Source organism: Hyla sarda, chromosome 8 (assembly GCF_029499605.1).
Source record: "Hyla sarda isolate aHylSar1 chromosome 8, aHylSar1.hap1, whole genome shotgun sequence".
Lineage (NCBI taxonomy): Eukaryota > Metazoa > Chordata > Amphibia > Anura > Hylidae > Hyla > Hyla sarda.
Genome location: NC_079196.1, coordinates 109,251,533 through 109,278,359, shown reverse-complemented (window position 1 = coordinate 109,278,359; position 26,827 = coordinate 109,251,533).

The following is a 26,827-nucleotide window of genomic DNA, read 5'->3' as shown; positions in this document are numbered from 1 at the left end:
ATGTAAATGTAGTCCTGGCTTGGCGGTACTTCTCGCACCAGGAGGTACATTTAAGTCCTGTGTATGACCGCGAGCATCAGAGCGGTGCTCGCGTCATTCATGGCAGGTTCCGGCTACTAGCAACAGCCTGGGATCTGCCGGTAAAGGACGACATCCGCGATCGAGCGGATGTCAGCCATTAACCCCTCAGATGCCGTGATCAGTACAGATCACGGCATCTGCGGCAATGCGCATGTTAAAATAGATTATCAGATCGCCCGCATCGCTGCCCCGCTATCCGATCATCTGTAATGGTGGATGGAGATCCCCCCAACTGCCTCTGTCCGTCTCCCTGCGTCTCCTGCTCTGGTCTGAGATCGAGCAGACCAAAGCAGAAGATGACCGATAATGCTGATTAGTGCTATGCTCTATGCATAGCACTGAACAGTATTAGCAATCAAATGATTGCTATAGATAGTCCCCTATGGGGACATAAAAAGTAAAAAAAAAGTTGAAAAATGTAAAAATAATAAGTAAACAAAAAGTTAAAGATCCCCTCCCCCAATAAAAATGAAAATTGTCCGTTTTTCACATTTTACCACAAAAAGCGTAAAAATATTTTTTTTATAAACATATTTGGTATTGCCGTGTGCGTAAATGTCCGAACTATCAAAATATTATATTATAAATAATGTTGGAGTAAACGTAAAAAATTCCAAAAATTCCAAAAATGCAGCTTTTTTGTCACATTTTATTCCAAAAAAAAAAAAAAATATCTAAAAGTTTTATATATGCAAATGTGATATCAATAAAAAGTAAAGATAACGGTGCAAAAAATGAGCCCTCATACCACCCTATATACGGAAAAATGAAAAAGTTATAGGTGGTCAAAATAGGGCAATTTTGGATTTCTGATTTTGTACAAAAAGTTTTAGATTTTTTATAAGAGGTACAAAAATATAAAATATCTAGCTATGGGTATCATTTTAATTGTATTGACCCACAGAATAAAGAACACTAGTCATTTTTACCGTAAAAGTGTACAGTGTGAAAACGAAACCCTCCAAAATGTGAAAAATTTGGGTTTTCATTTAAATTTCCTCCCTAAAAATATATTTTTTGGGGTTCGCCGTACAATTTATGGTAAAATGGAGGTTTCATTACAAATTAAAATTGGTCACGCAAAAAACAAGTCCTGTTTGTAGATGAAAATATAAAAAAGTTATGGATTTTAGAAGGTGAGGAGGAAAAAACGAAAAGGCTAAAATAAAATTGGCCTGGTCTTTAAGTTTCAAGTTGGGCATGGTCCTTAAGGGGATAAAGTTCAAAATATCAAAAAAATACATTCTCCGAATCACAAAAATTTCAAAGTTATTACCACTTAAAGAGACTCAGGTCAGATTTGAAAAATAGGGCTCGGTCAGAAAGGTAAAAATGAGGCATCACTGATGTGAAAAAGTCTGTTATTCCTTTGCTGCACTCCTGCTTGTTGCTTTGCCACTTTCTCTTCCTGCCTGCATAGGGCATATCATTGACTACTGAAGCTTGAATAAAGTACAGGTATTTGTTTACGACTGATGAGTGCTATATAGTTCATTTTTTTGGTGTTCTGCACTTGTATTGGATTCTACATTGCTCAAAAAAAGTAAGGGAACACTTAAACAACACAATGTAACTCCAAGTCAAACACAGTTCTGTGAAATCACTCTGTCCACTCAGGAAGCAACACTGATTGACAATCAATTTCACATGCTGTTGTGCAAATGGAACAGACAACAGGTGTAAATTATAGGCAACTAGCAAGCCAGCCCCAATAAAGGAGTGGTTCTGCCGGTTGTGATCACAGACCACTTCTCAGTTCCTATGCTTCCTGGCTAATGTTTTGGCCACTTTAGAATGCTGGTGGTGCTTTCACTCTAGTGGTAGCATGAGATGGAGACTACAACCCCCACAAGTGGCTCAGGTAGTGCAGCTCATCCAAGATGGCACATCAATGCGAGCTGTGGCAAGAAGGTTTGCTGTGGCTGTCAGCGTGGTGTCCAGAGTATGGAGGCGCTACCAGGCCAGTACATCAGGAGCTAGACAGGCCAGTACATTAGGAGATGTGGAGGAGTCTGTAGGAGGGCAACAATTCAGCAGCAGGAATGCTACCTCTGCCTTTGTGCAAGGAGGAACAGGAGGAACACTGCCAGAGCCCTGCAAAATGACCTCAAGCAGGCCAAATGTGCATGTGTCCACTCAAACGGTCAGGAATAGACTCCATGAGGGTGGTATGAGGGTCCAATGTCCACAGGTGGGGGTTGTGCTTACAGCCCAACACCGTACAGGATGTTTGGCATTTGCCAGAGAACACCAAGATTGGCAAATTCGCCACTGGAGCCCTGTGCTCTTCACAGATTAAAGCAGATTCACACTGAGCACATGTGACAGACGTGACAGAGTCTGGAGACGCCGTGGAGAATGTTCTTCTGCCTGCAACATCCTCCAGCATGACCAGTTTGGCGGTGGCTCAGTAATGCAGTGGGGTGGCATTTCTTTAGTGGGCCACACAGCCCTCCATGTGCTTGCCAGAGGTAGCCTGATTGCCATTAGGTACCGAGATGAGATCCTCAGACCCCTTGTGAAACCATATGCTAGTGCGGTTGGCCCTGGGTTCTTCCTAATGCAAGACAATGCTAGACATCATGTGGTTGGAGTGTGTCAGCAGTTCCTGCAAGAGAAAGGTATTGATGCTATGGACTGGACTGCCCGTTCCCCAGACCTGAATCTGATTGAGCATATCTGGGACATCATGTCTTGCTCCATCCACCAACGCCACATTGCACCACAGACTGTCCAAGAGTTGACGGATGCGTTAGTCCAGGTCTGGGAGGACATCCCTCAGGAGACCATCCACCACCCACAGGAGCATGCCCAGGCATTGCACGGAGGTCATATGGGCACGTGGAGGCCACACACACTACTGAGCCTCATTTTGACTTGTTTTAAGGACATTACATCAAAGTTGGATAAGCCTGTAGTGTAGTTTTCCAGTTTGATTTTGAGTGTGACTCCATATGCAGACCTCCATGGCTTGATAAATTTGATTTCCATTGATAATTTTTTGTGATTTTGTTGTCAGTACATTCAACTATGCAAAGACGAAAGTATTTCATACAATTAGTTCATTCATTAAGATCTAGGATGTGTTATCTTAGTATTCCCTTAATTTTTTTTGAGCAGTGTATATTTCATATGAACTCAGCACTGCACTCTATGATTCACCTGGTTCCCATTATCCTATCGAGAGCTTGTAATAGTCTACCCCAGTTCCTATCCATTCTCCTCACTGCCTACGACATCACCTAATACCACTTGTGTATCGTGTGGCAGTCAAAAGAAATCCTAGCTAGATATATGTGTGTATGTATATGCTCTTAGAGGCATTCCTAGAATTTAAAATAGCTAGGTGATCGGGAGAGTCTGCCTGCTGGGACACCACTAATCACCAGAATGGAGAAGTAATAAAAATGCTTCATGCATTCTCTAAGCAGCATGTCTGAGTGTGTGGTTAGGGGTGTGTTTGAGGGTGTGGTAAGGGGGCATGGCTGGGCTATAGTTTCTAGCCCTGGGTCTTTTGGAGACCTAGCAATGCCCCTGGGTATTGACCAACATTGCTGACCAGCACTCCAGTAATCATAGGGTGCAAACTCATTTTCCTGGCAGCCCAAGGTCTCTTCTAGGCCTTATGGGCTGTCATGACAGATCTACTGATACAGCCTTGCATAGATCATAGTACCAGTAGAATGCTGATTGCATAGATCATAGCAATTCATTGCAAAATTTGTATATCAAACAGTACCTAAATCTCTGTGATATGCTGGTTGGCTGTATTGGAGGACCTATCGTGTTTTGCATTTAGAATCTAAAAAGACAGTCAAGCAGGTTATTTAGATTTGACAAACTGGACATTATACTCAAAAGTAGCTTGTGTAGAACCATTAGTAAGCAGTCAGCTGAACACATTGATTTACATCTAAATGGTGGATAAATCTCATTACTTTAATGTGTTTGGACATGATGAATGATCACAAATTCCATATAAGGCTTTGGAATAAAGTGTGGAAATAAAAAATATATCCCTGTATTTGGTTGCTTTTTGTGCTTCTACCAAAAGCCCATTTGAACATGGTACATTTTGAAAAATGCATGCCACATAGCTTATCTTGGTTTATATGCTTAAGATTTCAATCTGCTATATTTATCCTATTAAACATTATCTCATTTGTCATTGTAGGCTTTTCCTCTTTTCCACTGATAATCCCCGGCTTCTAGGATCACCCTGGAATATTGGAATATCAATTTTGGTTATAATAAATCTCACTGCACTTAATACAACATCTTTGTATGTTGTATTAAAAATGAGTCGCATAAAAATCACATATGCATAAATATATATATATATATATATATATATATATATATATATATATATATTTGTACTCGAGGCTTAAAGGTGTACACCGGTGAAAACTTTTTTTCTTTTAAATCAACTGGGGGCAGAAAGTTAAACATATTTGTAAATTACTTCTATTCAAAAATCTTAATCCTTCCAGTACTTATTAGCTGCTGAATGCTACAGAGGAAATTCCTTTCTTTTTGGAACACTGATGACATCACAAGCACAGTGCTCTCTGCTGACATCTCTGTCCATTTTAGCAACCATGCATAGCAGATGTATGCTATGGGCAGCATGGTGGCTCAGTGGTTAGCACTGCTGCCTTGCAGTGCTGAGCACTTGGGTTCAAATCCCACCACGTCAACAATAAACAAAACATTATTATTATTATAATAACGTCAGCAGAGAGAACTGTGCTCGTGATGTCATCAGAGAGCATTCCAAAAAGAAAATAATTTCCTCTGTAGTATTCAGCAGCTATTAAGTACAGGAAGGATTAAGATTTTTTAACAGAAGTAATTTACAAATATGTTTAACTTTCTGCCACCAGTTGACTTAAAAGAAAAAAGGTTTTCACAGGAGTACACCTTTAAGGGACTAGTAGCTAATTGTTAAAACCAGTGAACTATGTCTCCCCTACATGTTTCGTGGTACCAACCGCGTCCTCAGGGGCTTGAGACATACTGACATGTGCAGCCTTCTAGGATTCCTTTTATAATGTATCAATGACCTCCCCCAAGTTTTTAGCCAATCCTGTGCATGATAACTGATATGTCTCTGGCGAGAACCTATTAGGACTTATCTTGTTTATAGAGCCCCCGGTCACTGACGTTGTTACGGCGGAGGCTACTGATGCAGTTCCGTCGCGTAATGAACACTCTCTTCCTGTTTGCAAAACAGAGCGATCACGTGAGTCCCGATCATGTGCATGCGCTGGGACTTAGACATCGGTATCAGCGATCCACATAGGGTCGCGGGAGTTGGTAAACAGCCCGCGCCTGCGCCAGAACTTCAATATCTGAATCCAGGATTCTTCTTAGTGCGCATGTCACATAACTTAAACACTGAACCGGTCCATATTCTCTGTTATTGTTATGATAGATAGTGCAAAATATACACTTCATACCAGGGGATAAGGTGGTGAAAATTATATATGTTATAATTAATTAGGTAAGTATTTATTTAGATCATGCTAATTAAAGGTGAGGCTCAGCCATAAAATTTTAGCTGATCATCACTGCTCACACAGATGTAGGATCAGACTATGCAAATTAATAAACACTATAATGACATTAATATCCAAATAAATGTCATTATCAAATCATAATTAAAGGGGGGGAGGGGGGGAACACAAGGCTACAGATGTAAGTTATAAACCTACTTAAATATTACCATGACTCAATACAAATCAATGTATAGTATTTGGACCAAAGTAATACACCATATTAGATAAAAGCTCCAAACGACAAGCCCTCGTTTAATCCATAAGGGCTCCTAGTACACAACCTATAAATCTATCTGGATTCCTCCTGTAATAGGAGTCTATCTAGGTTGCCTCTACGTTGGCTCACACTCTTCTGACACACACCCCAAAATTGCAAATCGAACATGTTGGCAGGATGTGCTGTCCTCATATGTCTCGCCAAAGGCGTATCGGTGTTCGTACGGACAGTACTAAGATGTTTAGAAATTCTCCTCTTAAATTCTTGTGTTGTCTTGCCAACATATAATTTGTCACATCCACATTTTGCAACATAAATGATGTTCTTGTTCGAACAATTGATGAACTGTCGTATCTCAAAGTTGTGTCCATCCAGTGGGTTCACAAATGTCTGTAGTTTAGGTAAGTATTTGCAAAATTGGCAGTGGCCACAGGGGTATGAGCCCCTTACTCCTGATACCTTGGTGACCTGCTTGCTTATGGAGGAAGAAAAGTGACCTCTAACTAGTATTTCTTTCAGGTTGGGTCCCTTCCTGAACGTCACCTGGGGTCTATCACCTAATGCCAGTCTGAGTTCTGGGTCCGAGTATAAAATTGGCCAGAACCTCCGTAAAATATTATAGACCTTCGTACTATATCCATCATAGGTGCCAATGCACCTTATTAGAGGGGAAGTTTTCTTTTCCCTGGTGGAACAAAGTAAGGTCCTTCTTTTACTCATTTGTGCCCTATCATAGGCCCTTCTCACATGGGCCAAGGGGTAACCTCTATCCATAAATCTCTTTTGAAGTTCTACCGCCTCCTCCTTGAAAGTCTCAGGAGTTGAGCAGTTGCGTTTTGCCCTAAGGAATTGACCTACTGGGATACTCTTCCTGAGGGTAACCGGGTGCCAGCTCTGCCAATGTAAAAGGCTGTTTGTAGATGTCGGTTTACGAAAGACCTGAGTCTGTATTTTATTGTCATTATCAATAGATATGGTGAGGTCTAGAAAGTTGATTGTCCTCCCTCCCGTCTCAAAAGTGAAGTGCATCCCTATCATGTTGTGATTGAGTGCTTCAATGAAAGAAGTGAAAAAAAGTACTGTCCCCATCCCACAAAATCAAAATGTCTTCAATAAACCTCCCCCAGAAAATAATGTGTTTGGTAAAAAAATCAAGTGTCATAAAAAATATATTGACTCTCCCACCACCCAAGAAAAAGATTTGCATAATTTGGTGCACATGTGGACCCCATAGCGGTGCCCTGTGTCTGAAAATAAAAAGTGTCATTAAAAAGAAAATAATTGTGAGTTAACACAAAAGTGAGTAGTTCAATTACAAATTCGGTATGTGCCTTAAAGTGAATACTTCGTGTATTTAAGAATTTTTGTGCCGCCGTGATCCCTAATTCGTGCTTAATATTTGTGTAAAGACTTTCTACGTCAATACTAAATAAATTGGTATTGTCACTAACTGTAAGATCCTGTAATTTCAAGACTGTGTCTTTAGTGTCTCTTAAATACGACAGAAGGGAGGTAACATGAGGTGCTAAGAATTGATCTACATATATACTGGCACCCTGTGTAAGATTGTCACTGCCGGAAACGATTGGGCGGCCCTTAAGAGGTCTCATCTCTTTATGTGTCTTGGGCAATGTGTAGAAAGTAGCAACTGTTGGACTCGGATTATAGATGAAGTTGTATTCATCCATGGAGATGAGGTTATTGTCCCTGGCCCTTTTTAGGAGTGATTCCAATTCGGAAAGAAACAAAGTTGTTGGGTCTGTCCTAAGTGTTTTGTATTTACTCGTATCTTCTAATAAACTCATAGTCATACGTACATATTCCTGCTCGTCCAAAATCACGACATTGCCTCCTTTGTCGGAGCTCTTAATTACAATGTCGTTACAAGACTTGAGGTCCTCTAAAGCCCGACGTTCACCAGGAGTAAGATTTGCATGTATCAAGTTAGATGCTGGCCTGATCTTCTCTATTTCTTTAGTAACTAAATTGACAAAAGTGTCAATATTCCCATATTGGGAAAGAGATGGTGTAACTTTAGATTTAGGTCTTAAATTGGTTAGAGGGCCCTCACATCCCCTTATACCTTTTTCATTTTCCAATAAGAGATCTTCCAAGGCCTCTAACGCATGTAATTCATTTCTAGAGCTTGTCGCTTCTGTATCGGTATGTTGTTGATGCCACTTATGCAGGCACAACTTGCGGGCAAAAAGATTTATGTCTTTTACCCATGTGAACGTATCAAATTTGGGTATAGGTGTAAAGGACAAGCCTTTCTTTAATAAATTAATTTCATTAAAAGATAGATTACAAGAGGATAAATTTATAATCTGTAGCTCCATAGTTGGTGCAGGGGTATCTCCCAGGAGTTCACTACAGCTTTCTAGCAAACTATCAGAATAGTGATTTGATGTTGGTCCACTGTCTATGTGGTAGATGGTAGACTCGGAAACTGGTGCCCCACCGGAAAACCCTGTCCCATAGGTAACTGGAGGGGGGTCGGAGGGCCTAAAAAACGTGTCATAGTAGTCTGTGAAAGAGACTGTGGACCTGAATGTGGGCCCTGAGGTCTCACTGGAGGGTATGCCAAATTTGCCTGCATTGTGCCCGAAGATGTGGGATTCACAGTTTGTGTGTTGGTCAAAACACTGTGGGTATGCGAGGGTTGAAATCCAGAGGAGGTTACAGATGAATTGGAGCCATGGGCCCCCGATCTTATAGAGGGATCCGACCATGTCGGATTTCCTCTATGATCAGTATTGTGTGGATCTCTCTTGTGATGAAGAGTATACGGTTTCCTATTGCCTCCCTTGGATTTTCTTTTAGTACTCCCCCTTGAACTGTTACTATCAGAGAAAGATTCTTCAGTCCCTGATGTATCTGTATCCTGTCGTTGTCTGATTTGTTGGGGATTGTACTGAGTGAAATTACCCCTCCTATCCCCTCTATAGGTATATGCTTTACCCTGTGCAAAATCTGTGTAATCCCTAATGTATTTGTTGTGTTTTTTCTCTTTTAACTCGTTCTTAAATATCTCCAGATTTCTCTGGAGCTGTGTCTCCAGGGCAGCAAATTTGGGATTGTTAATGAAGGTCTGGATTTCCTTAATCTCGTTCTCCAGTTGGATATTGGTAGTCTGTAAATATTTTTTCTCGTATTCGCATAGATAACTGATCATTCGCAGAGAGTTTTCTGTTAACAGCTGCTCCCAGCCTTGAAGAAACGTAATATTGTCTCTATGCAAATTTGGAGTTATCGGAATTCTCAGACTTCTATATACAATTTATTGCTGTAAATACGTTTCAAAACTAGTGACTTCCCACCAGGACCTCACGCAGTTTTTATATGTTTTAGTTAGATTACTAAATGCCTGTCGTATATCAATCTGATTTAATGGAAGGTTTTGTGTCGAAAAAACATGGCTTGCTTCAGTATTGAATTGGTCCAAACTAAATTTTTGAGATAGAAAACCCACCATACTGCGGTGTTATAATTATGTTAAAGGTCAAAAAAAGGGGACATGACCCCTAATCACACTAGAACAAAAATTAGCCCAGAGTAGGGACAGGGAGAACCAAAACTAATTAACTAAACCCCAATCACCAAAATGTCCCTCTCTTATAATGACCTATAGGTCTATTAAAACTTCACTTCATGTGTAAAGACTTTCTACGTCAATATTAAATAAAGTGGTAGTGTCACTAACTGTAAGATCCTGTGATTTCAAGACTGTGTCTTTACTGTCTCTTAAATACGACGGAAGGGAGGTAACATGAGGTGCTAAGAATTGATCTACATATATACTGGCACCCTGTGTAAGATTACTCGTATCTTCTAATAAACTCATAGTCATACATACATATTCCTGCTTGTCCAAAATCACGACATTGCCTCCTTTGTCGGAGCTCTTAATTACAATGTCGTTACAAGACTTGAGGTCCTCTAAAGCCCGACGTTCACCAGGGGCAAGATTTGCATGTATCAAGTTAGATGCTGGCCTGATCTTCTCTATTTCTTTAGTAACTAAATTGACAAAAGTGTCAATATTCCCATATTGGGAAAGAGATGGTGTAACTTTAGATTTAGGTCTTAAATTGGTTAGAGGGCCCTCACATCCCCTTTTACCTTCTTCATTTTCCAGTAAGAGATCTTCCAAGGCCTCTAACGCCTGTAATTCATTTCTAGAGCTTGTCGCTTCTGTATCGGTATGTTGTTGATGCCACTTATGCAGGCACAACTTGCGGGCAAAAGTATTTTTGTCTTTTACCCATGTGAACGTATCGAATTTGGGTATAGGTGTAAAGGACAAGCCTTTCTTTAATAAATTAATTTCATCAAAAGATAGATTACGAGAGGATACATTTATAATCTGTAGCTCCATAGTTGGTGCAGGGATATCTCCCAGGAGTTCACTACAGCTTTCTAGCAAATTATCAGAATAGTGATTTGATGTTGGTCCACTGTCTATGTGGTAGATGGTAGACTCGGAAACTGGTGCCCCACAGGAAAACCCCCTCCCATAGGTAACTGGAGGGGGGTCCAGTTACTATACATTGATTTATATTGAGTCATGGTAATATTTAAGTAGGTTCAGAACTTACATCTGTAGCCTTGTGTTCCCCCCCTCCCCCCTTTAATTATGATTTGATAATGACATTTATTTGGATATTAATGTCATTATAGTGTTTATTCATTTGCATAGTCTGATCCTACATCTGTGTGAGCAGTGATGATCAGCTAAAGTTTTATGGCTGAGCCTCACCTTTAATTAGCATGATCTAAATAAATACTTATCTAATTAATTATAACATATATCATTTTCACCACCTTATCCCCTGGTATGAAGTGTATATTTTCACTATCTATCATAACAATAACAGAGAATATGGACCGGTTCAGTGTTTAAGTTATTTGACATGTGCACTAGGAAGAATTCTGGATTCAGATGTTGAAGTTCTAGCGCAGGCGCGGGCTGTTTACCAACTCCCGCGACCCTATGTAGATCGCTGATACCGATGTCTAAGTCCCAGCGCATTCGCAAGATTGGGACTCACGTGATCGCTCTGTTTTGTAAACAGGAAGAGAGTGTTCATTACGCGACGGAACTGCATCAGTAGCCGCCGCCGGAACAATGTCAGTGACCCGGGGCTCTATAAACAAGGTAAGTCCTAATAGGTTCTCGCCAGAGACATATCAGTTATCATGCACAAGATTGGCTAAAAACTTGGGGGAGGTCCTTGATATGTTATAAAATGAATCCTAGAAGGCTGCATGTGTCAGTATGTCTCAAGCCCCTGAGGACGTGGTTGGTACCACGAAACATGTAGGGGAGACATAGTTCACTGGTTTTAACAATTAGCTACTAGTCCCTTAATAGTGACGCACTGCAGGCGTCCTGTGACAAATACATATCCTACAGAGGATTGAATTATAGTACTACAGGGACTGTGCTATTGGTTTTAAGCATTGTATTGAACCTTTTACTGGATACAATAAAAGTGAAGTTTTAATAGACCTATAGATCATTATAAGAGAGGGACATTTTGGTTTAGGGGTTTTTCACCCCATCACCCTAGGGTGATTGGGGTTTAGTTAATTAGTAACAAATGTACAGCGCATTCCCCTCAGCCATTGCAGGCACAAGTATACAGGCACCTACTTGACACAATGTTATTGCTTTGAACATGTATCAGTAACAACAACCTAAGAGGTGCATCCCCCCTGCAGATGTGGCAGGCACTACAAGTATACAACCACCTATTGTCGAGATGTGATTGCTCTGTAAAAACATGTCAGTAATAACAACCTATGTGGTGCATCCCTCTGCAGATATGGCAGGCATAACGGGTAAACAACCATCTATGAGTTGTGATGTTATTGTTCTGAAGACGTGTTAGTAACAATAATTATGCAGTGCGTCCCTTTTGCAGACATGTTGGGCATGACAGGTAAGCCACGCCTATGTGTCGTGAGGTTATTGCGCTAAAGACATGTCAGTAACTAAATAGAGCATCTCTCCTGCAGATGTGGCAGCCACATTGTATGTGCTCTAGAATGACTAATGCATGGTAAGAACGCTATGGAAATGTGTGCTCGGCATAGATGCTATGAAATCCTGCCCAGTATTAATCCTGTGAATGAAGAATATATGTAAACAGAACATGAATACTAAGCATTAATAATTACTATGAATAAACTGTTGATTAACCTTTTAAGGATGCTGGGCGTATGCATATGCCCGTGGGAATTCCGGTTCCCGCCGCTAGCCGGTTCATTCAGCAGGCATCCCGGCACATTGCCGAGGGGGGTCCTGAGCCCCCCCCCCACGTCGGCAATCGCAGAAAATCGCATGTCAATTCAGACATGCGATTTTCTGCTATTCCGGGCTGATCGGGTCTCTAGTGACCCGATCACCTGGAAATAGGGATGATCGGAGCTGTCAGTGACAGCCCTGATCATCCTGAGGGATAGGAGAGAGGTCGCAGTGCTGTCCTCCTATCCCCTGCCATTGGTCAGAACTGATTCTGACCAATGGCAGGGCAGGACAGTGGGTTGCCATGGCAATCCCTGTTCTGCCCAACCCTGGAAGTCGAGGGGAACGTGGGGAGAATATGGAGGCCGGTACCTGGAGGAGAAGATGCCTGGGGACCCCCGATCGTTGCTGGAGACTGCTGGATCCTGGCTCAGGTAGGGAAACCACGTTTGGGGGGGAATGAAAGTGAAAGTAAAGGGATCTTTACTGTGGCAACCACTAGGAAGGCCAAACTGCAACTGAGTTGTAGTTTTGCAATATCTGCAGGGTTACAGTTTGGAGTCCACTGTTACAGTGGTGCCCAAACGGTAGCCCTCCAGAAGTTGTCAAACTACAACTCTCAGCATGCCTAGACTGCTAGGCATGCTGGGAGTTGTAGTTCTGTAACATCTATCCCTTCAGATTTTGCAATTTTCATGAAATGTTTGAAAATTGCTCCTCTACTTTGAAGCCCTCTAATTTTTTCAAAAAGCAAAAATATGTCCATTTTATGATGCCAACATAAAGTAGACATATTGTATTTGTGAATGAAAATAAAATGTATTTGGAATATCCATTTTCCTTACAAGTAGAGAGCTTCAAAATTAGAAAAATGCAAAATTTTCAAAATTTTCATGAAATTTTGTGATTTTTCACCAAAAAAGGATGCAAGTAACGCCGAAAATTTACCACCAAAATAAAGTAGAATATGTCACGAAAAAACAATCTCAGAAACAGAATATTCGGCAAAAGCATTTTCAAGTTATTAATTCGTAAAGGGATGGTGGTCAGAATTGTGAAAAAGGGCTGCTTACTTAAGGGGTTAAAACTTTTATTAGGGAATGGGTTTGTGGTAGCCCTTGGGGGGTGTATGGTAGTTGGGGTGTTGTTTAGGTAGATGAGGAGTTAAGGTTAACCCTATAGTTCGTGACGCCAGGCTAAGGGCTAGTATGCTGAGGTAATTCTCCGGCCTATCGCCGCCCTCCCCAGTAACGATAGGTGCATACACAAAATGACTGAAGGTCTACAAGGTACTTGAACTTGGATAAACTTTACTGAAAGGCTTGCGGTACATCCAATGCACAATTACAGTCTCATGCAAACAGTCTCTATATAGTTCAGTGACTGACAGTTGTTGCGGACCTTGAATAGTAATACAAGTCTCTGAATTTAGGGTAATTTGCAAAGATCTTTCCGGAATTTGGGGATAGATAAGGTCCGGTGATCTTGCAGAGTGCTTAGGGATTGATACACTCACGATTCTGAATAGATCAGCCGTTGCCGCAAGGCTCGGGCCTAACTCACTGTGGAAGATAGCTGCGCAGATCCTGCTAGTTTGACAGCCCGGGAACAAGAGAGATGCTTACTGCTTGGCTGTGCAGGAACAAGAGAGAGAAATCATGGCCGCCGCTCCCTTATATGGGCGGGGGCGGGGTTGTTTCTATTGGTCCGAATATCTGTCACTCACCATCACAAAGCATGGTGGGTGTAATACGTCACAGGGACCTCCAAAGGTCCTTAAGCAAAAACCATAGAGTTTACCTGATCACGTAACCCGCAGGTCCTGCTACGCTCCGGACAGGTAATTAACTACTTATATACATTTACACGATCCTTTACATATAAATCCTAAATAATTACTAGATAACTAATACCTAGATGAGAGGTGACTAGGGGTGGACTAGACAATAAGGACCCGACATCCTAGGTACTCTGGCTATGGGGACCTATATACACAGGTACCGGATAGGATGAGGTACCGGGACACCAAAAAACCCCCTTACTTAAGATAAGTCGACCTCGACGCCTGTCCCCTAAGACAGAGGGACTAGGACTAGAACAGGATGATCTATAAATTTGCTATACATCCTAAGTAAACATGGAACACATTTACATTATCTGATACTCTTACAAGTATCTGGACTAGACAATAGAAATCTATCTAGACATTGGTGCTATCTAGACATTAATGAAGCTATCTAGACATTTTATTAAACTTATTATACATTCGAAAGCTTACTAGACAATTAGGCAGCTATCTGACATGCAGTTGCTAGCTCCTAAGACATTTTATTAGCTCTCTACACATTTTTATGAGGCTAAACTGAATATTAGTACAGCTCTCTATACCTTTAGTTTCAAGCTGACTAAACATTTTTATTATCGCATGCATTTTATTCGCCAACAATAAGTTACCTGTTAGTACAAAAAAGTTATACTGGCTAGCCAGATTCTAGTGAGGTTGGCTGCTAGGGTCTATCGGCTACACGCTACTTACCCCTAGAGCACTTACAAAACAACCTACTAGGTTATTCTTAGAAATATGTGTTTAACTCTATATTCGCAAAAGCACCTACTGGCCAGGCAGGGCATCTCACACATGCAAAGAAGGAGAAGAAGAAGTTTACCTAACAGTGGCAGGAATTGAGTTTCAATAGGTTACAATCCCTAAAGTGTTTTTTTAAGTGAGATATTTATTTTGGTGTATGTACTAGAGAAACTTGAGGTAGTACATTTAAGTCAGTAATCTAGGGTACTGAAAAGTGATAGGCAGAGCATTGAAGTGGGTTATCAAAGGTACTATGTGTGTAGGTACTAAATGTGAGTCTTGGTACCTCACGGGTAGTTTGCCCTGTGTAGTCCTTTGAGAACACCGCAACACCACCTCCGAGTCATCAGGAGTTCCTTCACTTGGGGATTCTTCAAGAACTTCAGTCCCCGAGGGACCAGCTGGAGGGCTGGAAACAGAAGCAATATCTTGGGTTGGACTGGGGGGTTCTCTGAAGACAGGTGGACTAGTGGCATCAATACTTGGAGCAGTCACAGGAGCAGGACTGATGCTGGGTGTAGCAACCAATGGTGATGGACAAGGAGCAAAACCTACTGGCAACTGACTATGGAGATGGGTGGAGATGGGAACAAAGGAACGTCCATAGTGGGATGAATTCCTTCTCCCGGCACATATTCTCTCACTGGCCTTGTTGGAGGTGGAGTAGAAGTAGCAGGAGGAGCAGAAGGAGTAGGAGGAGATGGGCCAAGCACATCTTCTTTCAGGCACACTTTTATCCTATTCCTGTGGACCACCTGTGGCTCGAACCAGTCTTTCTGTATCTCATATATGTCTGTTTCAGGATAAGGGACTGCAGTAATGGTGTATGGACTCCGTTTCGCAAGGAGTCAATTTATGGGTTCTAGGAAATTTTCTGAGCCACACTTTATCTCCAAGTTGTAAGGGCTGAGCCGAAGCATGTCGATTATAATCTTTCTGCTGGCGTTCATGAACTTCACCCCTTTTCTTCTCAACAATATCCTTGGCTTCCTCAATTCTTCGTTGATGCTCTGACACCCAACCTTGGGAAACCTGAGGAGAATTGTTGAAAGATGCCTGTAGCCCGAAGGTTCGATCCTTTGGCAATTGGCCGTGTCGGCCCATCATCAGGAAAAAGGGCGTGTACCCCGTAGAGCAGTGGACAGTTTCTAGGAGTTCAGGCAACAACTGAGCCACTCTTCGTGCTTTGAAACACAGAGGCAGTTCTAAGCATTTTGATGAACACTTGATTGATCCTCTCGCAGAGCCCATTCCCTTGGGGATGGTAGGCCGTCGTCCGGAGCTTCTTGCAATCATGCAACCGGCAAAGTTCCTGGAACAACTGGGCTTCAAAGGCAGCTTTACATGATCCAAGGCAACAATTTGATTCGGCCTTTCTGTACAGATGGGATGTAAAGGGGCCCTTGCGTCGCTTCGGGGGTTCTTTATCACGTTGCACACGGAGCCCTCGGCACACCATTTCTCGATGTCTCCCCGCATCCCAATCCAGTAAAATCTCCTACTGACAGTGATCTCTGTCTTATGGACCCCGAAGTGTCCGGTTTGATGATGATAGGCATTCAGGATCATGGCTGCATCTCTTCTGGGAACCACAATCTGGTGTATGCGGTCTCCGGAAATTGGGTCCAGGGAATTTCGGTAGACCAGCCCTTTGTGCAGGAACAGGCGATTCCTCTGACGCCACAGCCACTTCAATTCGAAGTCCCCATGGGCCTTGCGCACCCGAGTGGGCACTTTCTTGTGGAGGCAATAGATAACCCGGCTTTCATCCTAAAGTGTCTTCCAAGTGGACAGATCTTCAGACACTTTGGGAGATTCAGGTCCGTCACCCGCCAGGGCAGTTAGAGCACTCTGGCTCACGAACCTTCGGTAGAAGGGAGGCATTTCCACATCTTCCCACACATCCTCAGCAGGACCATGCGAGAAAGTACATCCGCATTAACATTGGTTTATCCGCTGTGATACTTAATGTTGAAATTATAGTTGGCCAACCGAGAGGCCCAATGCTGCTCCAGAGCTCCCAACTTAGCAATGTTCAAATGGGCCAAGGGGTTGTTAACAGTGTAGACCGTGAAGGGGGTAGCAGCCAGGTAGTCCTTAAACTTCTCAGTAATGGCCCAAACCAGGGTCAGGAGCTCCAGCTTGAAGGAGCTATAGTTGGCATCATTCTTCTCAGCACCTCGGAGATGCCGGCTGGCATAGGCAATCACCCTCTCTTTGCCATCTTGCACTTGAGATAAGACCATCCCCAGACCTTCAAAGCTACCGTCTGTGTATAAACGGAACGGCAGACTGTAATTAGGATACGCCAAAATGGGGGGTTCCGTGAGTAGGTACTTCAGGGCTCGAAAGGCATCTTCTTGTTCTTCAGCCCACTGTATGGAGAGCCTCCCATTATAATTATACTGGGCAGTCCTTCTCAGTAATTCGGTTAAGGGTCCAGCAATTTGAGCAAAATGGGGGATGAAGCGCCAGTAATATCCAGCAAATCCCAGGAAACTTTGGACGTCTCGCACCGTCCTGGGCGTGGGCCACTCTTTCACAGCACTCACTTTGTCTGGATCAGACTGGACTCCTTGGGCAGTGACAACATATCCCAGATAGTGTACCTGTGGCTTTAGCAAGTGACATTTAGAAGGTTTAACCTTGAGTCCATGTTGGATAAGGACTTGGAAAACTTCTTTCAGGTGATCCAGGTGTTCCTGATATGTCCGTGAATAGACGATGACGTCATCTAAATACAACAGAACACTCTGGAAGTTAAGATGCCCCAAGCATCGCTCCATTAGGCGTTGGAAAGTAGCGGGTGCATTGCACAGTCCAAAGGGCATACTTTTGAACTCGAAGAGACCCATGGGGTCACAAATGCAGTCTTCTCTCTATCCTCTTCTGCCATTGGCACCTGCCACCTGCCGCTCATCAGATCCAGTGTGGAAAAGTAGGCGGCCGTCCCCAATGCAGTCAAGGATTCTTCGATGTGAGGGAAAGGATAGGCATCCTTATGAGTTATGCTGTTTAACTTCCGGTAATCCATGCAAAAGCGTATAGTCCCATCTTTTTTCTTCACCAGGACCAAAGGTGCAGCCCAAGGACTCTGGCTTTCCTGGATGACATCGGCCTCTTTCATCTCCGCGAGCATTTTCTTTATGGTATGAGACATCCCAGGAGCCACAGGGCGATGTCTCTCTTTAATGGGTGGATTGTCCCCCGTGAGAATCCTATGTTTGATCATGGTGGTCCTGCCGAAGTCTCTTGGAAACTTGCTGATTACTGATATCTCTTAGCTACCTGGATGACTACTTCCACCTGTTCCTTGGGGGTATCTTCGCCTCCTATTTGCAGTTGGCTCCACCAAGGTTCCACAGGATTCTGGTTAGGTCCTCGTTGAGCCACTTCGATACCACATCTCTGACGTCCAAATGGTGCAGGGTAGCCACCGGGGTATACTTGGGTAGTTGGACCACAACTTGAGAGACGTTAATAAGTCTCACTGGAACCTTCCCATTACGTACTGTTACCAGGCTTCTAGCTGCTCGCACCAAGGGGCAATCTTCCAGTAGGATGGGCTCCAAGAGTGCCTGATAATCTTGATTTTTCACCTCGGGTCGGGCACGACACCAAATAACCGTCTCTGTCTGTGGCTGTAGACTAGCGGCTCGTATATCTTGAATCCTTACTCGACAAATCTCTCCTTGATGATTCACAAACTTCTGTTCTGCTTGGAGGGTTTTGAGGTGCTGTTGGGCAGCTCGCCAGCCTGGGAGTGACAAGTGAGGGAGAGATGCATGCAGTGCACAGACAATATCATCAAAACAGTGCCTCATAATGTTCATGCCTAAGTTTAAAACAGCTGCTCCTTCATCCCTAACATTAGTGACAATCACACCCTGCCTTTCCAACACATGCCTTCCCACCTGCACCGTGGGCTCCCAGTAACCATGCCTGGGTACTGGTTTCCTGTTCCCCGCAGTTACTCTAAACTCTGCTTACCGAGGTTTACACAACCTTTCTGGGCCCCAATACTTATAGAAAACCCCCTGCGGAATAGTGGACACCTGAGACCCCGTATCTATCAGATCTTGTAACCGGATACCTTCAACTATCACCTGTACATAAGGACAAGAAGCTACATACATAAACAGTCCTTTCTTGTCACTGGTTGATTCTGGACCTTCAGACGCTACTCCTGGGGTGTGGTCCTCGACCCCAGGGGATGCTCGGTTAAAGCCCAACATTGGCTCTTCCAGTGTCCATTCTTGTTACAATAACTACAGACAGGTCTCTGACTTCCAGGTGGTCTCACAGAAGGGGCATTAGGTGGACAAGCAGGGTGGGGATCAGGCTTCTTAGGTGGCGGAGTTGCAGATCTAGAAGGGTTTGGTCATACTGCCATTTCTTTAAAGGCCTTGGCTAACTGCTCAATGTCCTGTTTAATGTCTTGCAGGTCAGCTGTCCAAGGGCTAGAAGAAGGTGTTGGCAGGGAAGACTGAGAAGGGACAGGTGGCTGGGGCAAGGGCCCCAGAGATTCTGTAGCGGGAACACTAGCCTCTTCTGTCTGGGGTCCTGATTCTATCACTTTAACTGCTAGTCTCTTAAAAGCTGGGAAAGCCATGTCGGGATTTTACACAGCCAGCATCCTAAGTTGGGCCTTGTCCCATTTGTTCAGTGCCCCTTCTATAAAACGGTCCATCAGTACCCGATTGCCCTGATCGGGCGTGATGCCGTCCAACTGCGCTCTGTAAAGCTGCTGCATATGCTCGGAGAGTCTCACCTGGCTTCTGGCGCCTTTCATAGAGTCGGAGGCGTACCTCCGAGGGAGAATGAGATTCAAACACTTGAGAAAGTCCTTCAAAAATAGGTCCCACTATGGCTTTATCAGCCGCCGGCCAGGTGCGAAGTTCCTCCAAGGCGGGACCCTGGAACTGTCCCAGAAGCAGCTGTATCTGTTGGTGAGGGGGTAATACATAAAATCCGAAGAGGCTGTAAAACTTTTCTTTAAAGTCTCTCAATGTAAAAGGGTCACCATTGTAGGTGGGAAGCACAGGATTCCCCAGGAAGACAGGTGCAGCAACAGGGTTTCCCAACACATAGGGAGAGACTGGAGGTGGACTTGCTGGGTCCTGCTCCGCCGGTGATGGAGGTCTTGCTGGAATCAAAGGTAAAGTACGTCTTTGTGAGGTAGAAGGCGTTGGTGAAGGCGGCAACACCCTTCTTTGTGAGGTAGAAGGCGTTGGTGAAGGCGGCAACACCCTTCTGACTTGGGGTGGAGACCCCATTGGTGGGGCCACTGGAGCATCGCCCCCTTGCTGTTCAGATGGGGACTGTGGTGCTGCAGGTTCTGACATCTCTGTATTTGGTATGCTGGCCCTTTAAATAGATCTTGAATTCCTAGGTCCCGAGGAGATACGCAGTTGTTCTTTAATCTGAAACTTGAGAGCGTAGATTTAAAATTTGAGAGCGGTGACTTGAAACTCAATAGCTTTGAATTGAAATTTGAGTGCGTTGATCAGCAGCTGAAGTGACTCTATATAGGCCTTCCATTCGGCAATCTGGTGCCTCAGAGTCCCGTACTGTTTCGGCTCCTTACCGCTTCCAACCCGTTGTCGCACTCTGCGCCTTTTCCCGCGCTGAACTATCTCTTTTAAACCTGCAATTGAGAAAGGAGTAACTGAACCCCGAAACGCGTCTTGCCTGTTTGTTTTTTTCTCAAAGATGTATGCACAATAAATGTGAATACCGGAGTTGGCTGATGCATAAGTACACACCAGGGCTTCACAATCCCCCCCAAAAAACACAACAATTGTAGAAATTTATGAAGAAGACTTTTGGATAGCGGGTGCTACCTATGAGAAAATTTGAAATTCCCAGACCCAGGCCCAGCAGAGGCATCAGTAACCCATATATTGCCTGAATGACACAGCCTGGAGTTGGCTGATGCACGAGTACACACCAGGGCTTCACAATCCCCCCAAAAAATAACACAATTTTAGACATTTTTGAAAAAGATTTTGGACAGCGGGTGCTACCTATGAGAAAATTTGAAATTCCTAGACCCAGGCCCCACAGCGGCATCAGTAACCCATATATTGCCTGAATGACACAGCCTGGAGTTGGCTGATGCACGAGTACACAGCAGGGCTTCACAATCCCCCCCCAAAAAACACAACAATTTTATAAATGTTTGAAAAAGATTTTGGATAGCGGGTGCTACCTATGAGAAAATTTGAAATTGCCAGACCCAGGCCCAGCAGCACCATGAATTTTTGATTTGAAATTTAAAACAACCTTTGCGTGTCCCGGACCACAGCGTGTGGGTACGAAGGACCAAATCCAACAAGCCCCCACAGGGCTCATGTGGCCGTGAGATTTAGGCACAACGTCTCCATTGCCCTGACCGGCCATTGTTTCCAAGACTTCTCGCCAAGGCAAACCATGTGAAGAACAGCATGACACTGCCGTGACCTGCACACATGGTATGCTGAAGGGCCACTGAGACTTGTCCGGGCAGTAGAGGCTAAAGACACAGTGGAGGATGTGGAGGCGGAGTAGCACACTGTCACAGGACCAACGGGCTGACAGAGTGTAGCAGGAAGCAACATTGAGTACACACCAGGGTTTCAGAATCCCAAAGAAAAAAAAACCATTTTTTAAAAACCATTTAAGAAAATTTCGGACAGCGGGTGCTACTTATATATTGCCTGAATGGCACAGCCTGGAGTTGGCTGATGCGTGAGTACACACTAGGGCTTCACAATCCCTCCAAAAAAACACAACAATTGTAGAAATTTATGAAGAAGACTTTTGGATAGCAGGTGCTACCTATGAGAAAATTTGAAATTCACAGACCCAGGCCCAGCAGCGCCATCAGTAAACCATATATTGCCTGAATGGAACAGGCTGGAGTTGGCTGATGCATGAGTAGGCACCAAAGCTTCACAATCCCTAATAAAAAAGACAAACATTTTTGCCAAAAAGTTTTTATGAAAATTTAGCGAGTGCTCTCTATATATTACCAGAATGGAGTTGGCTGCAGCATGAGGAGACCATTGAAATGTGTGATTTTTTTATTTGAAATTTAAATCAACATTTGTGTCACGGACCCTGCCATGTAGGTACAAAGGACCTAATCTCACAAGCACCCACAGGGCTCATGTGGCCGTAATATGTAGGCGCAACGTCTCCATAGCCCTGACCAGCAATTTTAGGTTTTTGTACCTTTGTTTAAGAACAAGCGCATATCCAAGAGTCCAGAAGACTCTATAATGCAGGACGGTGGACCACCAAAAGACATTCTTCTATAAAAATAATTTTTGCTTATTTTTTTGCCTATTTTTTTTGAAAATTTTACTTAAAAAATCACCAGCAACAAGCATTCAATGGTGTAATGGTTATTATTGTGGAAAATTCAAGTTTATTGCTGTGATAATTATCAGAAAATTGGAAAGAAAACACTACCCAAGAGTGTTTAATAACCCCATACATTGCACCATAAATGTTAAAATTTAAATTAAGCATGTATGTATGTATTTAAAAAATCCTAAAATTAAAGGCCCAAGCCCAGAAACATCATGAAGTCAAGTAGTTCCTGAAAGACACAGGAGCAGTCAGGAGTAGGCATCAGCAGTACCCAAGAGGCTTTAATAACCCCTTATGTTGCACGATCACTCGCGAGATTGAGCAATAACAGTGTGCTATGCCCTCAGATGTCCGAAGCTGCACGCGCGCTACACTGAACGGACCAGCGTGTGTCTATCTTTCACCGACAGATGCGGATAACCCGCTGAACCCGGTTCACGATAGGGATCAGGGATTGCAATTATTTGCCAGGAAAGAAGAATCACAACTAAGTGCGGGTCATAAGCTCGGGTTCATTAAGTCCCTGCCCTTTGTACACACCGCATGTCTCTACTACCGATTGGATGGTTTAGTGAGGTCCTCGGATTGGCCCTGGTGGGGTAGGAGAAGGCCCTGGCAGAGTCCGAGAATTTAAAGATCATTGTTGAAATTTGCATTAAGCATGTATTAACTACTGCTAAACTTCCAAAAATTGAAGGCCCAAGGCCTGAGGCATCAGGGAGGCAATTATTTCCTGAAAGACACAGAATGAGTCAGGAGCAGTCAGGAGCAGCACCCAAGAGGGTTTCATAACCAACCCCTTACATTTAAAAATCAATGTTGAAATTTGCATTAAGCATGTATTTAGCTACTGCTAAACATCCAAAAATTGAAGGCCCAAGGCCTGAGGCATCAGGGAGGCAAGTAGTTCCTGAAAGACACAGAATGAGTCAGGAGCAGTCATTTGCAGTACCCAAGAGGGTTTCATAACCAACCCCTTACATTTAAAGATCAATGTTGAAATTTGTATTAAGCATGTATTTAGCTACTGCTAAACATCCAAAAATGTAAGGCCCAAGGCCTGAGGCATCAGGGAGGCAATTATTTCCTGAAAGACACAGAATGAGTCAGGGGCAGTCATTCGCAGTACCCAAGAGGGTTTCATAACCCCTTACATTTAAAGATCAATGTTGAAATTTGCATTAAGCTTGTATTTAGCTACTGCTAAACATCCAAAAATTGAAGGACCAAGGCCTGACGCATCAGGGAAGCAAGTAGTTCCTGAAAGACGCAGGATGAGTCAGGAGCAGGCATTCGCAGTACCCAAGAGGGTTTCATAACCAACCCCTTACATTTAAAGATCAATGTTGAAATTTGCATTAAGCATATATTTAGCTACTGCTAAACATCCAAAAATTAAAGGCCCAAGGCCAGAAGCACCCGTGAGGCAAGTAGTTCCTGAAAGACACAGGATGAGTCAGGAGCAGGCATTCACAGTACCCAAGAGGGTTTCATAACTCCTTACATTTAAACCCTTAACGACGCAGGACGTATATTTACGTCCAGCGCCGTCTCCCGCGATATGAAGCGGGATCGCGCCGCGATCCTGCATCATATCGCGTTGGTCCAGGCGCTCATCAACTGCTGGGACCCGTGGCTAATACCACACATCGCCGATCACGGCGATGTACGGTATTAACCCTTTAGAAGCGGCGGTCAAAGCTGATCGCCGCTTCTAAAGCGAAAGTGAAAGTGACCCGGCTGTTCGGGACCGCCGCGGTGAAATTGCGGCATCCCGAACAGCTGACAGGACACCGGGAGGGCCCTTACCTGCCTCCTCGGTGTCCGATCGGCGAATGACTGCTCCGTGCCTGAGATCCAGGCAGGAGCAGTCAAGCGCCGATAACACTGATCACAGGCGTGTTAAGGCACGCCTTTGATCAGGATGAGAGATCAGTGTGTGCAGTGTCATAGGTCCCTATGGGACCTATAACACTGCAAAAAAAATGTAAAAAAAAGTGTTAATAAAGGTCATTTAACCCCTTCCCTAATAAAAGTTTGAATCACTCCCCCTTTTCCCATAAAAAATAACAGTGTAAAAAAAAAAAATAAATAAACATATGTGGTATCGCCGCGTGCGTAAATGTCCGAACTATAAAAATATATCATTAATTAAACCGCACGGTCAATGGCGTACGCGCAAAAAAATTCCAAAGTCCAAAAAAGCGTATTTTGGTCACTTTTTATACCATTAAAAAATGAATAAAAAGTGATCAAAAAGTCAAATCAAAACAAAAATCATACCGATAAAAACTTCAGATCACGGCGCAAAAAATGAGTCCTCACACTGCCCTGTACGTGGAAAAATAAAAAAGTTATAGGGGTCAGAAGATGACATTTTTAAACGTATACATTTTCCTGCATGTAGTTATGATTTTTTCCAGAAGTGCGACAAAATCCAACCTATATAAGTAGGGTATCATTTTAACCGTATGGACCTACAGAATAATTATAAGGTGTCATTTTTACCGAAATATGCACTGCCTAGAAACGGAAGCCCCCAAAAGTTACAAAATGACGTTTTTTCTTCGATTTTGTCGCACAATGATTTTTTTTTCCGTTTAGCCGTGCATTTTTGGGTAAAATGACTAATGTCACTGCAAAGTAGAATTGGCGATGCAAAAAATAAGCCATAATATGGATTTTTAGGTGGAAAATTGAAAGGGTTATGATTTTTAAAATGTAAGGAGGAAAAAACGAAAATGCAAAAACGGAAAAACCCTGAGTCCTTAAGGGGTTAAAGATCAATGTTGACATTTGCTTTAAGCATATATTTAGCTACTGCTAAACATCCCCAAATTAAAGGCCCGAGGCCAGAAGCATCAGTGAGGCAAGTAGTTCCTGAAAGACACAGGATGAGCCAGAAGCAGGCAATGGCAGTACCAAAGAGGGTTTCATAACTGTAATTGATAACCCAAGAGGGTTTATAACCAAACATAAATGGGAAATGTTGGTGTACCAGCAGCATGGTGAATCTACTCTGAGGCATTTGGCATTGGTGGATGGAAATCCTGGCTGATCCATCCCTGTTTCATCTTCACAAACATCAGTCTCTCCACATTTTTAGTGGACAGACGAGTTCGCCTTGGGGTGACTATGGCCCCGGCTGCACTAAACACCCGCTCTGATGGCACACTACTGGCCAAACTCTGCTAGTTGCGGCCATAAATCAAGTTTGGCTGCCCAGAAGTCCAGTGGATCTTCAATGTTTCTTGGCATGGCCATGTCAAGGTATGCCACAACCTGCTGGTTCAGGTCCTGCTCCATGTCTACCTGCTGCTGAAGAGTTGCTTCACGGGTGAAGAAAGCTACTCATGAGCAACTGTAGACTCAGCTGCTGCTGATTGAGCTGTTACTGCTCCTGACACCCCTCCCCAGCAGCCATGGCAGTGGAAGGTGAGCGCAGAGGGCCCCCCGAGTCAGACCTGCGAGTGGATGGACCATGTGGCCGATAGGCATCAGCCAACTGACTACGTAGAATCTCTCTGTAGTAGGTCATTTTTTCCTCCCTCTCAGTGGGTGTAAAAAAGGCCCCCATTTTGGGACGTTAGCGAGGGTCTAAAAAGGTGGAGATCCAGAAGTCATCCCGCTGACGAATTTTGACAATTCGGGGGTCAATACGCAAGCAACTGAGCATGCATCGTGCCATTTGCGCCAGTGACTCAGAGGGACTACCTGCCTCCATCTCCACTGCATACTGCCACGTTGTGTCTGGGTCCTCTGTCCCACCTTCCTCATAATCCTCCAGCTCCTCTGGCTGCTCCTGCTCCTCCTCTCCTGTCCGATGACTAGAAACACCGGCCATCTCGTTCAACCTAAACTGTGCTCTGCTCTGCCCCTCATCATCCTCCTCCTCCAGTTCAGCCCCCACAGGGCTCATGTAGCCTTGAGATGTAGGTGCAACGTCTCCATTGCCGTGACCAGCCATGGTTTCAATCATTTGTTGTAGGAAATGTAGGAGTGGAATTACGTCGTTCATGGCGTAATCAAGGCGACTCACAGCAAACGGCAGGTGTCGCGTATGAGCTGCCACTGGTTCACATTGAAGTTACACAGGGGAGTACTCCTATCTGCTTGGATCATCAAGAAATCGGTGATGGCTTTTCTTTGTTCGTATAGTCTGTCCAACATATGGAGGGTGGCATTCCAACGTGTGGCAACGTCACAAATAAGACTATGTTGTGGGATACCGTTCTGACGCTGCAGCTCAAGGAAGGTGTGCTTGGCGATGTTCGAGTGGCTGAAGTGAATGCACAGTTTCCTTACCTTTTTCAGGATGTTTTGCAAATGGGGTGAAGACTTGAGGAATTGCTTGACAACCAGATTCAACACGTGTGCCATGCAGGGCGCATGTTTCACACTTCCTTGTCGCAGCGTGGACACGATGTTCTTCCCGTTCTCGGTCACCATGGTTCCCATTTCCAGATTTCGTGGAGTAAGCCATACTCGGATTTCTTTACAAATGAACTTTAGCAGTTCCTCCCCTGTGTGACTCTGTTCGCCAAGGCAAACCATGTGAAGAACAGCTTGACATCGACGTGCCCTACACACATGGTACGATGAAGGGCCACCAAGATTTGGACGTGCAGTGGAGGCCGAGGACACGGTGGAGGATGAGGAGGCGGCGTCGCACACTGTAACAGGACTAACTGCCTGGGAGCGAGACCGTGGAGGAGGAAGCGGTGTGACCTGTCCAAGTTGCTGTTGTGGCTGTGCAGGAACCACATTTACCCAGT